General features: G+C 37.3%; 1 protein-coding gene across 3 annotated transcripts in view; it reads right to left on the bottom strand.

The window, feature by feature from the left end:
• The window catches only part of arid3a (AT-rich interaction domain 3A), a 70,134-nt gene extending 55,378 nt beyond the window's left edge, over window positions 1-14,756 (bottom strand). For 2 of the 3 annotated variants that reach the window (XM_087273157.1, XM_087273160.1), the window contains exon 1: window positions 14,471-14,756. The gene's annotated coding sequence lies outside the window, so the exon portion shown is untranslated. Of the gene's footprint in view, window positions 1-14,154; window positions 14,295-14,470 lie in introns of those variants that run through there. The other variant, XM_087273158.1, reaches the window with a different exon arrangement.
• Window positions 14,757-18,496: the final 3,740 nt, after the last annotated feature.

Here is an 18,496-nt window from a genome sequence, read left to right as displayed (position 1 = left end):
TTAAAAAAAAAGGGCTATTTACAAAGGAATGTCTGCAAAAATTTCTAATAATAAAAATATTTAAATAGCAAAAAACGCTTTTTAAAAATTGTAATATCCTGCAACAGCGCTCTCAGTGAATGAAAACATTCTGCAAAGTTTTAAATCTGAAAGTTCACCATCTACAAAGCAATTGGGTACAAAGACTTTTCATTTTCAGTCAGGCAGCTCAAGCGTTTCCGGTGAGCTGTCATCCCATTACAAAATCGCTGCGTTTAAAGCCCTGCTTGCACTGAGATTTCAGCCATGATTTTGTCATCTGAGACAAATTTGGGAAATCCTAAAAGATTCCTGAACTCCTAGGCTGAAATCTGTGATCTTTGATCGTTGGTTTGACATGTTCACTGACAGCCACTCAAAGCCTGTTGTGATCAGATTTGTCCTCTGAGGAAGTTCTGGCAGTGTTAGAAGATTTCAGACACTTTCCTGCAGTGTGACAACATCTGCAATGAGCGTCAATCAAAGAACCAATAGGAGCTCTAAATTTAATGACGCAATCCATGCAACAATTCAAATGACCACAGGGAAATGTCAAAACAGTTTTTTTTCTTTCTGGATTTTTAATTGAGGCACGCTGTGTACAAAATTGCTGCTGCAGATTGTTTACGTTTGCTGTGAGTAATTATTTCCGAATAGTGAAAGTGTCACGGGTGGATGACGTCAAACTCTGAGGGCGTCTTCTTTCGTGTTTGGTGCATCTTCATGGTTGTTCAGTCTGACAGTATGATGGCTGAGATCTTACAGTGTGACATGAGAGTCACGTTTGTGCAGTCTGACATGCCTAAATTCATTCATTCATTTTCTTGACAGCTTAGTCCCTTTATTAATCTGGGGTTGCCACAGCAGAATGAACCACCAACTTATTAGTACGTTTTTACGCAGCGGATGCCCTTCCAGCCGCAACCCAACTCTGGGAAACATCCACACACACACTGCGAACAATTTAGCCTACCCAATTCACCTGTACCGCATGTCTTTGGACTGTGGGGGAAACCGGAGGACCAGGAGGAAATCCACACGAATAAAGGGAGAACATGCAAACTCCACACAGAAACGCCAACATTCAGGATTTTTTTTTATAATAATAAATAAAAACAAAACAAAATTTTGCACAGTGCGAGTCGGCCTTTAGGTATGGTTTAAAAATCAATGAATCAATGATCATTACTACCTGATTGAGATACAATATAAAGTTGGTCTCAGACTAAAGAAGAAGCACTTGATTAAATTCAATAGTTCTGCGCCATGTCTTTAAAATACGAAAATTTATTTCACCACAGTATTTTACATTTTTCAGCACTTGCCTCCTGATACTGATGGCACTTGCGTTTAAATGTTCTTTTAATAAATTTTTAATCAATTAAATTTAATTAATAATTTTAAAAAATTAATTAATTTAGGAGGTTTCACCTTTATTTGATAGGACAGTAGAGAATTGACAGGAAAGCATGGGAGCAGAGAGAGGGGAAGGATCGGCATAGGACCACAAGGCGGAATCGAACTCGGGTCGCCGCGAGCACCGGAGTGCATGTGTCGACGCACTAACCACTACACCACTGGTGCCGACTTTAAATGCTCTTTTATCTCGTTTTATGCTTGAAGAACAAAAATGAATGCTTAAGTCTATTTAACTGATTTTGTTTTGAATACATCACAACATTGATACTGTGAATGAAACTTCCACCAGAAGTTTATCAGTGGCTGAAAAACACTAGCTTTGCATAAAGCCCATTGTCTCGCTCACAAAAGAAAGAGCTGACTTAAGAGTCATTAAAACAAGCCATTTTCAAAACTGATTCCAAGCTGTGTAATGTTGAAAATGATGACTGCTACAGGACAACAACCTCAATGCTTACAATGCAGGACTCGCAGGCTGGCTGTTTTTAAAAGAAGATTTAGAAGCATTTTTTGTTTTATTGAAGGATGATTCTTTGTTGATCTCCGGCTCAAATTGATATGGTAGAATTAAAGCCATGCTGTGTGTTTATATGCTGTATAAAAACTTTGATAAGCTGTAATTCAGTAATTATGTTGGGCGTTTCCTTTTCGATATGCGCTGCATGCAGTAGACCAATTACAACAGCCTGGGTCATAGGACCAATCACTACAGATTAGTGTCACGCAACAGAAGGGTTTGGAAAAACATTTTGTTTAGTCATTGTGCAAATAAGGTCAAAATAAATGCACATTATTGACCTTATTCTTCAGTATGAGCGACCGCGGCCATTTAAATCGTTTTGGCTCAAGACTTCCGGTCTCATTCACTTCCATTCATTTTTAGTAGGGATGTAACAGTATCAGAATTTCACGGTACGATAATACCTCGGTATGAATGGCACGGTACAGTATTTATTGAATCATTTACAGGAAAAACAAAACTTAGGAAAAGACTCGAAAAAAGTGCCAAAAGTGTTTATATACCTTAGCACTGAACATATCAATGACATACAAATTAGCCATCTATCTGTAAGTTTCGAAACAGGAACTAACATTTTTTAAATTTTAATAACAAAAAACTATTAAACCATACAAAAAAAAAACTGTTTCAATTTAGTATTGTTGAAAACTCTTCACATTCAACATTTAATCACTCACTCACTTAGATAGAGATGGGTTTTTTTAAGGAAAATTATCATATAACTATAATCTGGTGAAAGCTGGGATCTCCGGGCATTTACAATGTCCCCTGCAACAGAAAAAAACCCCTCTCATTTGGGACTGAGGTTTCTGGGACAGAGATATATGATTTAGCCAAGGTTGACAGCAGTGGGTAACATTGTGCATTGTCTTTCCACCAACTGAGAGGACAAGCCATGAGTGAGATAGAGGTCTCTTTGCGGTACAAGTCAATGTCTGCATTAATCTAACAAGTGTGCTGTGTTCTGCAGTCCCCATGACTGTTTTTAGTCGTATCCCCCGACTTGTATTTCACCACAGTCTGCCAGTGCCTGCATACTGTTTTTTCCTTTGTCTGTCACCTTTTCTTCTTTTTCGTATCTTTTTAAAAAGAAACCGAAATGCTTCCACACATCCAATTCAAACCCCGCTTTAGGTTCGATCATTTCCAGCTCTTTTTCTTCCCCGCTACTAGCAGCACACTCCATTTCCGCATTACTGGATCTGTAGTGACAACAGACCGCAAAGATGATGGCCACGCCTAGGCTGATGGGAATTGTAGTTCCCGCTACCTCCCGTTAGCTTCATTCGCCTAAGCAAACTTTTCTCAGAAATATAGTTTTATTGAGTCATGCGCCTACGGTAATATTGAAAAAAATTACTATTGCGGTATGACGGTATTTACAATATTGTTACATCCCTAATTTTTAGACATTAAAAACAGCTCATTCTGCTGCTCGATATTGCAAATTGATGTTTTCTTTTATTATCAATTCTACACAGCAAAAATTATATGATCAAATAAGTCATGACAGCATGTTTTCAGTTCATTGTAACTTATTAAACTAAAGTTAATCATGTAATAACTTTGCTTTATAAGTTACGCAAACTGTTTAAAAGTCAGTTTAACTTAATATAAGTTCTCATTAGGCTAATTTGATTCAGCTTAAAAATGTAAGGCAACCAGGATTTTTTACAGTGATCCGTATAGTCACAAACACACTTGTTTGTAGAGCAAGAGAAGTAAATCCTTCACTTTCGTCAATTGGTGAAGTTTGTTCGCCGCCACTTTCACTACTGCCTTACATGGTTTGGGACTCGTGGAGCTGTGCATTGATGGATTTGCTCTTCAGTGAAAATTAAACCACACTGAACTGAACCACACTGAACTGAACTACACTAAACTTCAACTCTGAAAACTGGACTGACACGGTTTCGATTTACTAGAACTTCTGTGTTAAGCTGCTTTGACACAATCCACATTGTAAAAGCGCTACATAAATAAACATGAATTTTTGCCAATAAACAAGAATACATGACCGCTTACACCTCTTTATTACTGCTAGTCATTTCTCTCATAGGCAACTGAATCTTAAGTTCTAACAATCACAAAAATGAGCGCACTTTGGCATTGCAGAATAAGGTCAATAGAAGAGAAAAGTGTTTTTGACCTTGCATGTGTGGGAGTGCTTCCCCTAGATTCACACCTCTGGAGGCAGAAGCATTGGGTTGGGGTATTTCACAGGAAACTTTTCTGATTTCTTGCATTCTAAATGCTTGTTTTCCACTGAGTGGTACAGTTTGATTACATTGATCAGGCATGTGTCTACACTGCCAATAGTTGCCAACGCAGTTAATTCTCATTCAGAGCTCACATAATAGTGCAAAAGGTGATGATAATAATGAAAATAAACAAAAAAAGTTTAATCGTGTTTTTAGTTTGCTGAAAGAATCATTTGCTTATTTGTTGTTTTCCAAGCTTGACTCCCACTTCTAAGCCAATGCGATGAGCACTTCAACCTAATCCTGTGTAAATTATTATCAGCTCAAGTTCATTATTTCAAATATAGACACACTGCAAGCGCACGCATGGAGAGAGAGAAAAGCAAAACCACTTGCAATTTCCACAACCTACTGTAGTAAACAACATTAGAGGACACCACACAATAGATTTGGTTCTTGCTTTCTGTATTTGTCGAAAAAGGCAACGAGGTTTGTTTGAGCTTATGGCTCATTATACTTATTACAGTGTCATTTCTCAGCGGTGTATTTAAAATGAACGCTTCCTGTTTCGTCATTCTCCTTCTTTGTTGCGTGTGCTGTTAACTATTCTTTTTGGACCAATCAGCTGCACTGCAAAAAAACACTTTTCTTCCTTAGATCTTTTGTCTTGTGTCTAGCGCAAATGTTTAAAAATTCTTAAATAAAGAAGAATTTTCTAGGCAAGCAAATCATAATGTCTTGTTTTAAGAAATAATATGCCAAATTAAAGTTAGTTTTTCCTTAAAACATGATCAATAATCTGCCAATAAGGTAAGCAAAATAATCTTTTTTTTTTCTTTTGACATAAGATTATTTTGCTTCCCCATTAGCAGTTTATGTTGCTTGTTTTAGGGAAAACTTCACTTTGGCATATTATTTCTTAAAACAAGACAATATGTTTTGCTTGTCCAGACAAGTCTTCTTAATTTAAGAATCTTTAGATATTTGGACTACAAACAAGACAAAAATCTAAGTAAGAAAAGCATTTTTTGCAGTGCCGTTCTCAAAAGAAACAAACCTTTGTTAAAATTTCTTCAACAACAGCATCAGAAAAATCATGCTAAAGTATACGTATCAAATAGCCTATGATGCATTTATTTCTTGAACCAACCAATCAATCAGATCAGATTAATCAATCAATCAATCAAATCAATCAATCAATCAAATCAATCAATCAATCAATCAAATCAATCAAATCAATCAATCAATCAGACCAGATCAATGAATGAATGAATGAATCAATCAATCAATCAGATCAGACCAGACCAATCAATTAATCAATCAATCAATCAATCAAATCCAATCAATTAAAATCTTTGTTTTGCCCAGAGTAAAACTTTAGAGCTTTCATCGTAAATTAGTATTTAATTGCCTCTAAAGACAGATTTTTGGAACATAAAAATAGTTAACATAAAATACTTAGTAGACATAAAAAGCAGACATAAATAAAACTAGGGCTGCTTAATTCTGGCTAAAATGAGAATCGCATTTTTTTTTTTTTTTGCAAAAAAATTTAGAGGAATAAATGATATATTATTAATATGTATTTTAGTAGTTTATATTAGTCTTACTATTATAAAAATAAAATTTCTTTGCATTCATTGAGCATATTTCAATTCAAGTAAAACTGGGCTACTTTTTGTTCTTCATTTTTAATAATAGCTTAGATGGGCCATTAAAAGCCTGATGTGTCATCTAGCCTAAAATAATAAAGAGAGAGCAAGAATGCTTATGGCAAGCATATATGCATCTGTTGTTACAAATTTAGTGAGTGATACAGGATAGCAAACAGGGCTTGGTTGAATGTACACGAAGCGCACCACTGCATCTAAAAGTGGGATTGAACCTTTTGCCAGACTCCGCAGATATCGTTTCTGATTTCCATCTGGTTGACATGGCAGAATTTACGAGCATAAAAACGGAATTTCCCTGTGTGTGGTATCTAGATAGCAGAGAAATGTAAACGTGCAACCGTGTAGAGACAGAAATGACCTGCCGTCACGCAAACAAGATGAATAACATAAGGCCATTCAGGTTTTTTTAATCCCGCTTTTAGATGCAGTGGTGCGCTTCGTGTACATTTAGCCAAGCCTTGTTCGCTATGCTGTAACAATCACTAAATTTGTAACAAGCAGATGCATATATACAAGGGCTGAACGATATTCGAAAAATGTGATATTGCAATATCTTTTCTGCTGTAAAGATAGGAATACTGTTTCACAAGATTTTTGAAAAGGCTTTTGAAAAGTTCTACGTTTTTTGGAGTCTTAACAGTCTTCAGCTATGCAAATTAAATAATCACAATGCAAAAAATGCTTCTCATACTTTGTTTTGTCTCGTTTCACAGCCAAATATCTAAAAGTTCTTGTAGATCAAGTAAAAATATTGTTTTGTTTTCACCTTCAGAAGAAATATTTTTTTTTTAAATAAGCAAAATGATATACCAGAGGGGTAAATAAAATATAAATCTTATTTTTGCTTTGAAATGAAGATATTTGGACTAGAAACACGACAAAAAAATCTAAGTAAGAAAAACATTTTGTTGCCATAAATCGTATAAACAATAAAATACATTTATTCACCTCCAAACATCCTTTGTGCCTAAACTCTCTTGAAATGCTAAGTCAAAGGTATTAAAAAAAAACACCTGCAAATGATAATCTTTCACTCTATTATGGTTAAACTTAGCAGTGACTCTACAAATCAGATGTGTTCTCTGGCTCCTGGTCAACTATAATTCAGACTCTACATTGCGAGTCTTGCGATGTGACTATTGCAGATACACATATTGCGTGGGATGCACATATAAAGGTGGGATAAATGTATTACACAACAGCTCTTTGTTAAACAAGGCAGTAAAAGCAAACAAGTAAAAAATTAAATTGAACATAAACATACATATATACATATATATATATATATATATATATATATATATACATACATACATATATACATATATATATATACATATATATATATATATATATATATATATATATATATATATATATATATATATATATATATATATATATATATATATATATACAGGCTTGTTGAAGTGCTTGTTAAACTGCAGAAGCAGGAGACCCGTCGAGAGAACTTAAATCCTCTCCTCTTTCAATGAAGTTGCCGGTGTGTGAGCATTTTAGATTTCCAGTGAGTTATGTTGACAACGTTCGTGTTGTCGACAAAAAAAAAAACACAGTTTTGCAAGCTCTGCTATGTACGTATTACGTACGGTTCATCCGATAGACAACACCGGCATCGCAATCCTCCGCCCACCCCCGTTGCAAATCCGCTCGCGAAAAGAACACACTCAGGCCCTGTTTACACTGTCTTTGTTTTTAAATGGCATTTTAGAACGACAATGATTTGACATCCACAGTGGCGTGTAGCATTTCTGAGCAGCCCTCCTTCCTCTCTACCTCTGAAAATGCACATCACGTGACCACACAGACACAGCCATGCGCTCGAGACAGCAGGTCCAGGCAGTCAGAGGACTGCTTCAATCTTTCACTCACTTGTACTTAGTCATTTTAGCGAACACCTCAGATACTGTTGGCTGGTTCCTGTTGGTTGTGCGTCTTTTTTACCGACGCCATTATAACGACACAGATCACTGCCCATTCACGAGTCCCGCAGAAAAAGTGATTGACAGGTGGTAATTATGTGTGTATCTTGCCTTTATTCATTTACTGTATGATTTATTTATGGGTAAAACAAAGACCATGCAGGTAGATTAAACGGTAGGCTACAAATAATTAATTGGTCATTAATTAATTAATTATTCATAATCGAAAATCGAATCGTGCCTTTAGATTCGAAAATGTAATCGAATCGAGGATTTGGAGGATCGTGACACCCTTAATGTTACAACATTAAAACAATGACTTTGATGTTATTTCTATGTCTATACTGATACAACACATTCAAAAGCCTTACAAAGATACTGTGCACAATACAAATAAATCAGATTTTAATTCAAATTTGAGCAAATAAACACCTTTGCATGTGTTTTTGCCTTTATTAAAATTTTCATGCAAATGTTTAATTTCACCGTCTCACTTAGGGAAACTCCTGAGATAATCAACTTATATCTTTGTTCAACAGTGAACATAAAATGCTGCTTTTCACTCCTACTCTTTGGCCGTAAAGACCTTTGAGCGAGCGCTGCACTCAAGTTGATGCATCCTTGAAATCGAGAACACATCCAGGCTCTTTCATGCATCCTCTGTTCTTGCGGTCCTGAGTATTGGAATTTGGAAGTGACTTTAGCGGTTGATGATGACGTTGGACGAAAACACAAAGCAAAAGATCGCTTAAGCATGCATATTGAGAAACTTTTACAGTTCTGCTAACTTAGCAACTCTTAGCAACATGCCACACAGAAGAGAGCGTTGTGGGGGAGCAGTACAGACAATGACAGTTTTTCCAGTAGCTCATTAGCATTTTAGGAGAGATGGGCCAAAATGAGTTGGTTTTGGCAAGGTTAAAAGAGAGTTTTTTTTACACCATCATTAAAGAGCATTTGTTTTACCCCTTTTTTAAGATTTAAGCAAAGTCTTTTGTGAATGTGTTTGTAAAGTTTCAGCTCAAAATACCCATCAAATTATTAAGTATACCTTTGGTATATTGAAAATTTGAGCTGTTTTGATTTGTAGCTGTTTTTGCTGCCTGTGCCTTTAAATGGAAATTAGTTGTTTTTCCCACGCCCACCATTCCCATGTGCGTGTCAGAGACATAAGCTGCGTCCCAAATGGCACACTATACACTATGCACTATGTACTTATGCACTTACACACTTAACAGGATAGTATATGTATGTAGTGGCGTCCCAAATGGCACACTAATGTTTTTTTACTAAGCGGATATTGAAACCGTTTCCCTGATGACGTTTGACGGTTGCCAAATGAGTGAAATAAACGACCGAATTATCAATTAATTCACCATCGGGAGGCGCTATAATCCCTCTCGTAGGAGAATTTTGCTTTCACCATCCAACATAATTAAAGTTATTCAACATGTGCGTACGATAGCTCCGCCCCTTCCGCTACGTAAGCAAACCTGCGGTCGTTGAGTGCGTGAAGTGTCCATCATTACACACTTCATTTTAGCGGCTAGATGAGTGCATCATCCGGGTAATTAAAGTGCACTTATTATTGTAAGGGTTTTCAGTGTGAACACACTACTTACACTATTTATACTACAAAATGCAGTAGAATAGTGCATAAGTATGCGATTTGGGACGCAGCTATAGAGATCGCTCACTATTGCTCTGATGGGTGTAACTTCTCCTGCTGCATCTCACGCATAAGCAGCACAGTGACAGACAAGAATAAAGCAGATATCCCTTACTACAGTAAGAACTTTCCCAACGATTATTGGATGTGCTTATTGTGGAGTCAATTCAAGTCTTTCTACAAAAATGAGTCACACACAATGTCATTATAAAGTTTGCGCACACACGCGTGTTTAGCTTTGCAATGTTTTTGCACAGCGAATGTGACGAAATACATGTTAACATTAGGGATGTAACGGTCTTGTAAATACCGTCATACTGCAATAGCGAATTTTTTTAATATTACCATAGTCGCATGACTCAATAAAACTATAGGTCTTCTGAGAAAATTTGCTCAGGCGAATGAAGCGAACGGGAGGTAGCGGAAACTACAATTCCCATCAGCCCAGGCGTGGCCATCATCCTTTGCGGTCTGTTGTCGCTACAGATCCAGTAATGCGGAAATGGAGTGTGCTGCTAGTAGCGGGAATGAAAAAGAGCTGGAAATGATCGAACCTAAAGCGGGGTTTTAATCGGATGTGTGGAAGCATTTCGGTTTTTTCGGTTGAGCGCGCATACTCAAAAGCGGTGTTATCGCGCGCCTACTGAAGGGCGGGACGGAGGGTGTGTCGCGTCGCGGGGGCACTTTTGATCATTTTGGAAGGGCACTTTCTATCCAAGACTAAAAAGGGCATGTGCACTGCACAGGTTGAGCCCTATGTGTGCACGTGCCTGCAAGTTGGGGAATACGACTAATAACAGTCATGGGGACTGCAGAAACACAGCACACTGTTCAGATTGATGCAGACATTGACTTGTACTGCAAAGAGACCTCTATCTCACTCATGGCTCATCCTCTCAAGTGGTGGAAAGACAATGCACAATGTTACCCACTGCTGTCAACCTGGGCCAAGTCATATCTCTGTCCCAGAAACCTCAGTCCCAAATGAGAGGGTTTTTTTCTGTTGCAGGGGACATTGTAAATGACCAGAGATCCCAGCTTTTACCAGATTATAGTTATATGATAATTTTCCTTTAAACCCATCTCTATCTAAATGAGTGAGTTAGTGATTAAATGTTGAGTGTGACGAGTTTTCAGCAATACTAAATTGAAACTTAATTTTTTTACATGGTTTAATAATTTTTTGTACTAAAATTGAAAAATTGAAGTTTCTGTTTCAAAGCTTACAGATAGATGGCTAATTTGTATGTCACTGACACTTTTGGCACTTTTTTGGGGTATTTTCATTAGTTTTGTTTTTCCTGTAAATGATTCAATCAATACCGTACCGTGCCAGTCATACCGAGGTATTACCGTACCGTGAAATTTTGATACCGTTACATCCCTAGTTAACATGCACTGCTGTATGGACATCCGTTATAGTAATTTACAAAAATAAACTTGATTTAACGTTCACAAACCAGGATTGAAGCATCTTATTTTATAATTGTACTGACATGTGGCTGTGTTGAAGAATAACGAATCGATATTACTGTCTTTATTACAAACATGCACTGTTTTAGAAACGTTTTAAACTTGAAAGACTCATTCTTGAGGTGCTGCTGATCACAGAGAGCTGAACAGATCTATTAATCCCAGTTGCTTTGCGAACGTGTTGTTGATATTATACGCATTACTATGGAGGCATGTTAATAGGCGGCTGTCAATCAATCTGACATTCTGTGGGCGGGGAAACCGCACTTCTATGTCAGGTTGTGGTGGGCTTAAAAATGGGAGGGTTTGGATCCTGAATTTCAGAAAATAAAAACAAACAGACTTAATGTCTTTATAGCGCTCCAATACAAACTATACCTACAGACAGTTCTGTCCAAACAGCTTACAAAAAATTATTTTCATTATAGGTGACCTTTAAGAAATTTTCAACCTGGAAATGAGCATCTGAAGACCCCTTTTAACTCGCATTTGCATGTTCATTTGTATTCAGGAGGTCCAAGTGGGGGTTGGCTTGAACTGCTGATTTTCCACAAGCATTAGCCTGCAAACCATCAGCCCTGATGGTAATAAACTGGCTCAACGGGTTGGCTGATAGTCTCACGCAGGGCTATAGAGAGTGGAGGGTATGTGTGCATGTGTGTATTGTTTAACTTGTTTAAGAATCCAGTCTATTCAGTTATTGACAGTAATATAAATACAAATCAAACAAAAGGACAGAGTGATTAATGTTGTAATTCAGCAAATCAAGTCTGTTGATTTTGTTTGCGTGCAACTATGATGGCAAACTGCCAGCCTTAAAACAGCCGTATGGTTTGTTAACCAAATTAGGCAGTCGCCGAAAACACTCCACAGGTTGAAAGGATGCAGTTTCTGTTAGCAGAACCTCTTTCCTAGCATCACTCCAGAGTTGCTGAGCAGAAAGAAAGCTGACGATCAGCTGGCCGGGATTCCCTTATGGCAAACTCCCAAACGGTGAAATCATCGCTTTTTTGGCAGGTGCTTGAGGTGAAAAGCAGTGCACCACAGAAACGTTTTAATATGTGGCTTTTGGCAAAGGCGCAGTTTGATCCCGAGCCAAGCCACTCAACGGAGTCCACACAACCTCCTCCAAGCACTCAGAATGCTATTCCGAAGCTCTGCTTTTTATAGGCATATCAAATATATTAAAGGCAGAGCGTATGTGTGTGTCCACGAATGCCAAAATGCAGTTATAAATAAAGGATTTGTACCAAACAAATATGCGAAGCACACACGGTCAGCTTTAGCACAACACTTTTTTTTTTTTCAATGGCGCTTTCTGTTTCACTTGCGTACACTGTTGCCCAACAGCCCTGTGCTAAAACGGCCACACGCACATAGATTAATCTAAAAACAGAGCAGTTCCCTCCTTGAGCTGAGACAGTAGATATCTGATCCCGCTCACTACCTAGTAACACGCTAAGCAAAAACCAGTCTGGCCAGCTGACAGCAGAGTTTGCCAACTCCTGCAAATAAGATGATGGCTGATACGGTTGCTTCATTCTGATCAGGACAGGTGTGACAGGATGCAGGGCCTCATTCCTTCGCGTACCTCATCTTATCGGTTCAAACCCCACACCCACTTATTTCACATACAAACAACCCCAGGCCAAATTAAACATCACATATGCAGGTAACCAACACCCCTGGGATACACAGAATGTGTATGCAGTGCACACAAGTATCCCTGATAAGATTTAATAGTTGTGTGCTTGCACATTTATCTTATATTGAAAGCATGTGTAACACAATTATAGCAGCATTTAAGATCATATCGTACCAATGGAACTGATGTCAAACACTGCCAAACTATTATCAAAGTTCCTCTTTTGGTGTTGTCTCTTCTGTTTATTTAACAGTGAAATCCATCCTTATTCATGCCATGCAACTCTGATGACTCTTTCACATTATCAATGTCTCCACTAGAAAAGGATGACACTAATGGTCCTAGCGTAGCCATGTCTGCAAATGTAGAACCATGTCATCAGGCAAAAACCGAACCACATTATTACCACATGACGCCTGTGAGAAAGTTCACTGTGACTATTTTATTACAGCGCATACATCGGGTTTCTTAGGAACTGAAATTCACCACCAAACACATCTTCAACACTAATCCTCTCTCTTCCAAGCTAAAAGGCATTTAGCAGGAGGCCCCTTAAACCAACCAGAAACCAGATTTTTTTTACAATGGCTAAAAAATCCAGACAGCAGACTACAAATCCAAAGTTAAATCCAAATAAATACAGGCATACAAGCATACATAGATATATAAACCCACACACACACACACACACACACACACACACACAAACACAGTGGTTGTATTATTTCAGCAGCGTGTGATGAAGCCATGTAGTCTGCAAAACAAATGTGCTTTTCTGTTTAAGTGGAACTGAAATCTAATTAAGGCTGAACAAATCTGCTCTGCGCCAATTTAAAGAGCTTATTAAGAATGGAGAGAATCAAATCAGTCTTAACCCACATTTCCAACGGGACTTCTTAAAAAGGTTTCTTTTACTCCTGGGAATTTGGAGATGGACATGCCATAAAAACCACTGAAAGTCCTTAAATCCGTATTCAAATGCAGACTGAGATCATTGTGGCTTGTTTGTTGTATTGTTTTTATTCTTGTTTTTGTTGTTGTTTTTTTTTAGTTTTTAATGTAAAGCCTAACCAGGCACGAGGGCTGCAAATTAGCTTTATGCTATATGCTAGATGTACGTATAACAATGTCAAGTGTATTGTCCCTGTTAAACAAACAAGCTAATAATAAATAAATAAATAAACAATTCAGAAATTGAAGATTTAAAATTTAGAAATAGATTATTTTTCTAAAGAACAGCACAGAGCAAAACCACCACCACTTCATGTTTAATTATATTATTATTACTGCATTATTACCAAACTTTAAAGATATTTTATTCTGCTTTGGTTAGCCATAATCTAAAATATATATATATATATATATATATATATATAATAAGTAGCCTTATCATCATTGTTATCATTTGTGTACAGAAACAGTCATGAAGTTCTGCAAATCTGCAAATGCCTTGCCAATGTTCAGAAATGATTTGCCTTTAAAAAGCCAACTGCATGCAAAAAAAATGTAAAATCAATAGACTACTTCCTAACCAATACACAAGATCACAGATAGTCAATCTAGACTCAAGAATGTCATCAAAACGTGACTTACCTCATCAAATCTACATCCAAGAAGATGTTTAAAAGGTAAAACAGTCCGGGGATTTACACTAATTTGCATGTATAAATAGCGTGTCTGGTGGCAGTTAGCTACTGTATCGTGTGTTTATTCTGATGGCTGTAAGATACACTACCCTCCTCCAGCTAATGTCAAACAAACACATGAGCAGATTAGCTTTAAACAACAAAACACTGACAAGTACACATCTCTAAGGTGGCATTCATGCACGAGAGGCACAGCATTTCCCATATAGCCAAAACAAACAGGGAAATGTCCATGTGGAAAAGGGGAAAAACACTTCACTCACCAGTTTAACTTCCGTTTAGTTTTGGGAAGCGGAAGGAACATTCCTGATTTGACCGTAAAAGCAACTTGCATGTGACGCTCTCTCTCTCTCTCCCCTGGTCAATATTTTATCACAGTCGCGAACTGACGAGAGAGTATAGGAACCGTATGAACCCTGCTCTCTCTCTACTCTCTTCCTCATTTGATTTCGATATAGAGGTTAATTTGGCAGTAACATCATACGTGCGTCTAATCTGAGGCGGTGCCCGCGGTCGGGGAGTCAAACCATTGGTTGACAAACAGCAATCAGATGCAAATTCCAAACCTCTGAATCAATGAGGCTGCCTTCCCCCACTCTATAGGAAACATCTACAAATGACTCAACGCTAATGAGGGCTGGAAGGTCCCACTCGTGATGACCTTTACTATAAAGAATTGTGTATGGGCCTGGTGATATTTGGTGTTGATGGTCGAGACACATGAACAAAAGCAGACCACTTAGTCTCCGCCCTTCTTAATTTGTGTGTGAGCTGTATAAAAATGTATATACATACATGTGCGCTATATGTTGCTATCTATACATTTGGCGACGTTCCCTGCCAGGGGCCCTTCCCTTTTATCACAGGCACCAATAATGTCTAGCTGCTGGATTTCTCGTGTAAACATATATCCTGCGCTGATCTCTGTATGCTAGATAAACAGCCTGCACGTTTGCCACTGCAAAATAATGTATTAAGAAGGTTTTAAGTAACGAGATTAGATACAAATACATTCTAATATACAGATTTATCACTAGCACTAAAAATATAACAACAATAAAGGCTATTTTATTAGGTTATCTGTGATAGTCTGCTTAAATTGCATTTGAAGAGGCAGCTGGGATTAAAATAAAATCACTCATCACTCACATCTATACTTCTAAACATAAATCAGGGTTCAGAAATGATCGTATATCAAGTACAGGCCACTTCTGAGAACAGATAGTTAAAGTGCACTGTTTACCACAGTATTTAGTTTCCATCTACTGGATAGAGTGAGTATTGCATTTTGTCTGGCCATTTAAAGTCAACATAGCAAATGATGTATGACAATTAAATAATTTATTTTCAAATGTATTGCAACTACTACGTTGAGTTCCTTTAATCTCCACTTTAATGTAGTCTTTAAAGAGTACCACTTTACCCCACATTAAAATATAAACATGAAGTTTTATCCTAAAAGTATACTAATTAGATAAGAGTAGACAGAAAAAGAAAACCACATAAGGCACAGGTGTCAAACTCAGTCCCAAAAGGGCCGCAGCTCTGCACAGTTTAGTTCCAACCCTAATTAAACACACCTGATCAAACTAATTGAGTCCTTCAGGCTTGTTTGAAACCTACAGGTAAGTGTGTTGGAGCAGGGTTGGAACTAAACTGTGCAGGGCTGCGGCCCTCCAGGAATTGAGTTTGACACCCCTGAGTCATAAAGAAAAGTTTTAGTGCATACTTAAAAGGTGTGCTATACAGTTGAAGTCTGAATTATTAGCCCCTATTGAATTTTTTTCTTTTTAAAATATTTCCCAAATGATGTTAAACAGAGCAGGGACATTTTCACAGTATGTCTGATAATATTTTTTCTTCTGGAGAAAGTCTTATTTGTTTTATTTTGACTAGAATAAAAGCAGTTTTAATTTTTTTAAAAGCCATTTTAAGGACAAAATTATTAGCCCCTTTAAGCAATTTGTTTCCGATAGTCTACAGAACAATCCATCGGTATACAATAACTTGCCTAATTACCCTAACCTGCCTAGTTAACCTAATTAACCTAGTTAAGCCTTTAAATGTCACTTTAAGCTGTATAGAAGTGTCTTGAAAAATATCTAATCCAATATTATTTACAGTCATCATGGCAAAGATAAAATAAATCAGTTGTTAAAAATGAGTTATTAAATTACATCTGTACTTATTTATTTTAAAGGCTCTTTTAGGTAAATTACCATCCTATATTTTTAATTTATTACCATTTCACACCAACAATCAACATAATAGAAGTGCAAAATCAGCTCAATCTTGACACTCTTCCGACTCTGAGTACTTTTAAACATCTTTTATACAACATTTTAAAGGACACCTGCAATTGTTTGTTATGAGCTGATGTTTTTAAGAATGGTGATTTTGTAATTTTGTGGTATTGTTTGTGATTTTTATATGAAACTTTATGTGCTGCCTGCCATCTTGACCAGGTCTCACTGGAAGAAGAGACAGTACTGTCTCAATGTGATCTCCTGGCTAAATAAAGGAAAATAATAAAACTATTATGTCTAGAAAAGACATAAGGGGGGGGGGGGGGGGGGGGTAATAGTTGTGACTTCAACTGTTTATGAGCACTTTAAGTTTGCACATTAAATAACAAACCTGTTGTTGCATCCATGTTGTAATATGGTGATTTTACATAAAACTATGGCTGTTTAAACTGACGTGAATTACATTCAGTTTATTTTCGGCTTAGACCCTTTATTAATCTTGGGTCACCACAGCACAATTAACCGCCAACTTATTCAGCATATGTTTTACACAGCGGATGCCCTTCCAGCTGCAACCCATCACTGGGAAACATCCATACACTCATTCACTTCGGACAATTTAGCCTAACCGGGATACCAGAGCACCTGGAAACCCACACAAACAGGGGGAGAACATGCAAACTCCACATCGAAATGCCACTGACCCAGCCCAGGACTCAAACCAATGACCTTCTTGCTTGTGAGGGAAACATGCTACCCACTATGCCATCCTGCAGCCTTCACTACTTTATTGTATACTTTAAAGCAGACATGCCCAAACTAGGGCCCAAGTTGGCCCATGGTAACCTTTGATTTGGCCCGCCGTCCCATCTGAGAAGAGAGGACAAATGTTGGGGATGGTTTAGGGATTGTCATTTGAAATCTAATGTAATCGTTTTGTGTTTGTTTTATTGTTAAAAAGCTAATTAATTAAATTAATAATTATTATTTAAATTAATTTTAATTAATAAATTAATTAAATAATTTTTTTTATTAAATGGTGTTAATTAATGAGATTTTGTGTAAATGTACATACTGTCACCAACAGACTGGTGAGCAAATCAATGCAAAGGCAGATTCTGCTGACTAGTGTACTCAGCATTGAACTCTACTGTGTTTTTGACCTTATTCTAAAATGCGGAAGTGCGCATGTTTTCTCGTCGCGATTGTTTTAGGACTTCCGATTCAGTCGCCTATGGGAGAAGTGATTAGGAATAATAAACGACAGAAAACGGTCAGACTACTTGCTCTACAAACAAATGTTTGCATGACAATACAGATCAAGTAGAACAATATAATAAGAAAACGTCAGTTTGCATCAAACTGCAAAACGAGCAGTTTTTTAATGTCTAAAAATGAATGAGACCGGAAGTCTCGAGCCAAAAAGATTCAAATGGCTGCGCCCGCTCGGAGAATAAGGTGAATAAATGTGGCTGTTTCTGTTTTTATTGCATTACGTTGAATGTTTTAAATGTTTTACTGCATTAGTTAATACGATTTGAAGTAATGTTTTCTATTTATTTTTAAATATTGTAAAATAAATTGAAATTACCCATGGCAAATGTAATGCAATACAGTTTGGTATATTTACCTTCGGCCCACGCCTCTCAGTGATATTTGGTTTTTGGCCTTATACTAAAAAGTTTGGGCACCCCTGTGTAAAAGAGTACAATCAAGAAGTCAGTTAGTTTGTTACAAGTATAAATATAAACATGAAGTTTTATCCTAAAAGTAGCCTTAACTAATTAGATTTTAATAGTAGACAGGAAGGCAACACAGGGGCTCAGTATTTACCACTGTCACCTCACAGCAAGAAGGTTGCTGGTTTGAGCCTTGGCTGAGTCAGTTGACATTTCTGTGTGGAGTTTGCACTATAGGTATATTGAATAAACTGGCTGGAAGCAGGAAGGGCATCTGCTGTGTGAAACATATTCTGGATAAGTTGGCGTTCATTGCGCTGTGGTGACCCCGCATGAATAAAGGAATTAAGGTGACGGAAAATGA

Source organism: Danio rerio, chromosome 11 (assembly GCF_052040795.2).
Source record: "Danio rerio strain M-AB ecotype USA chromosome 11, GRCz13ab, whole genome shotgun sequence".
Classification (NCBI taxonomy): domain Eukaryota; kingdom Metazoa; phylum Chordata; class Actinopteri; order Cypriniformes; family Danionidae; genus Danio; species Danio rerio.
The sequence above is the reverse complement of the archived record's forward strand: the minus strand, read 5'-3'. Positions and strand labels throughout refer to the sequence as shown.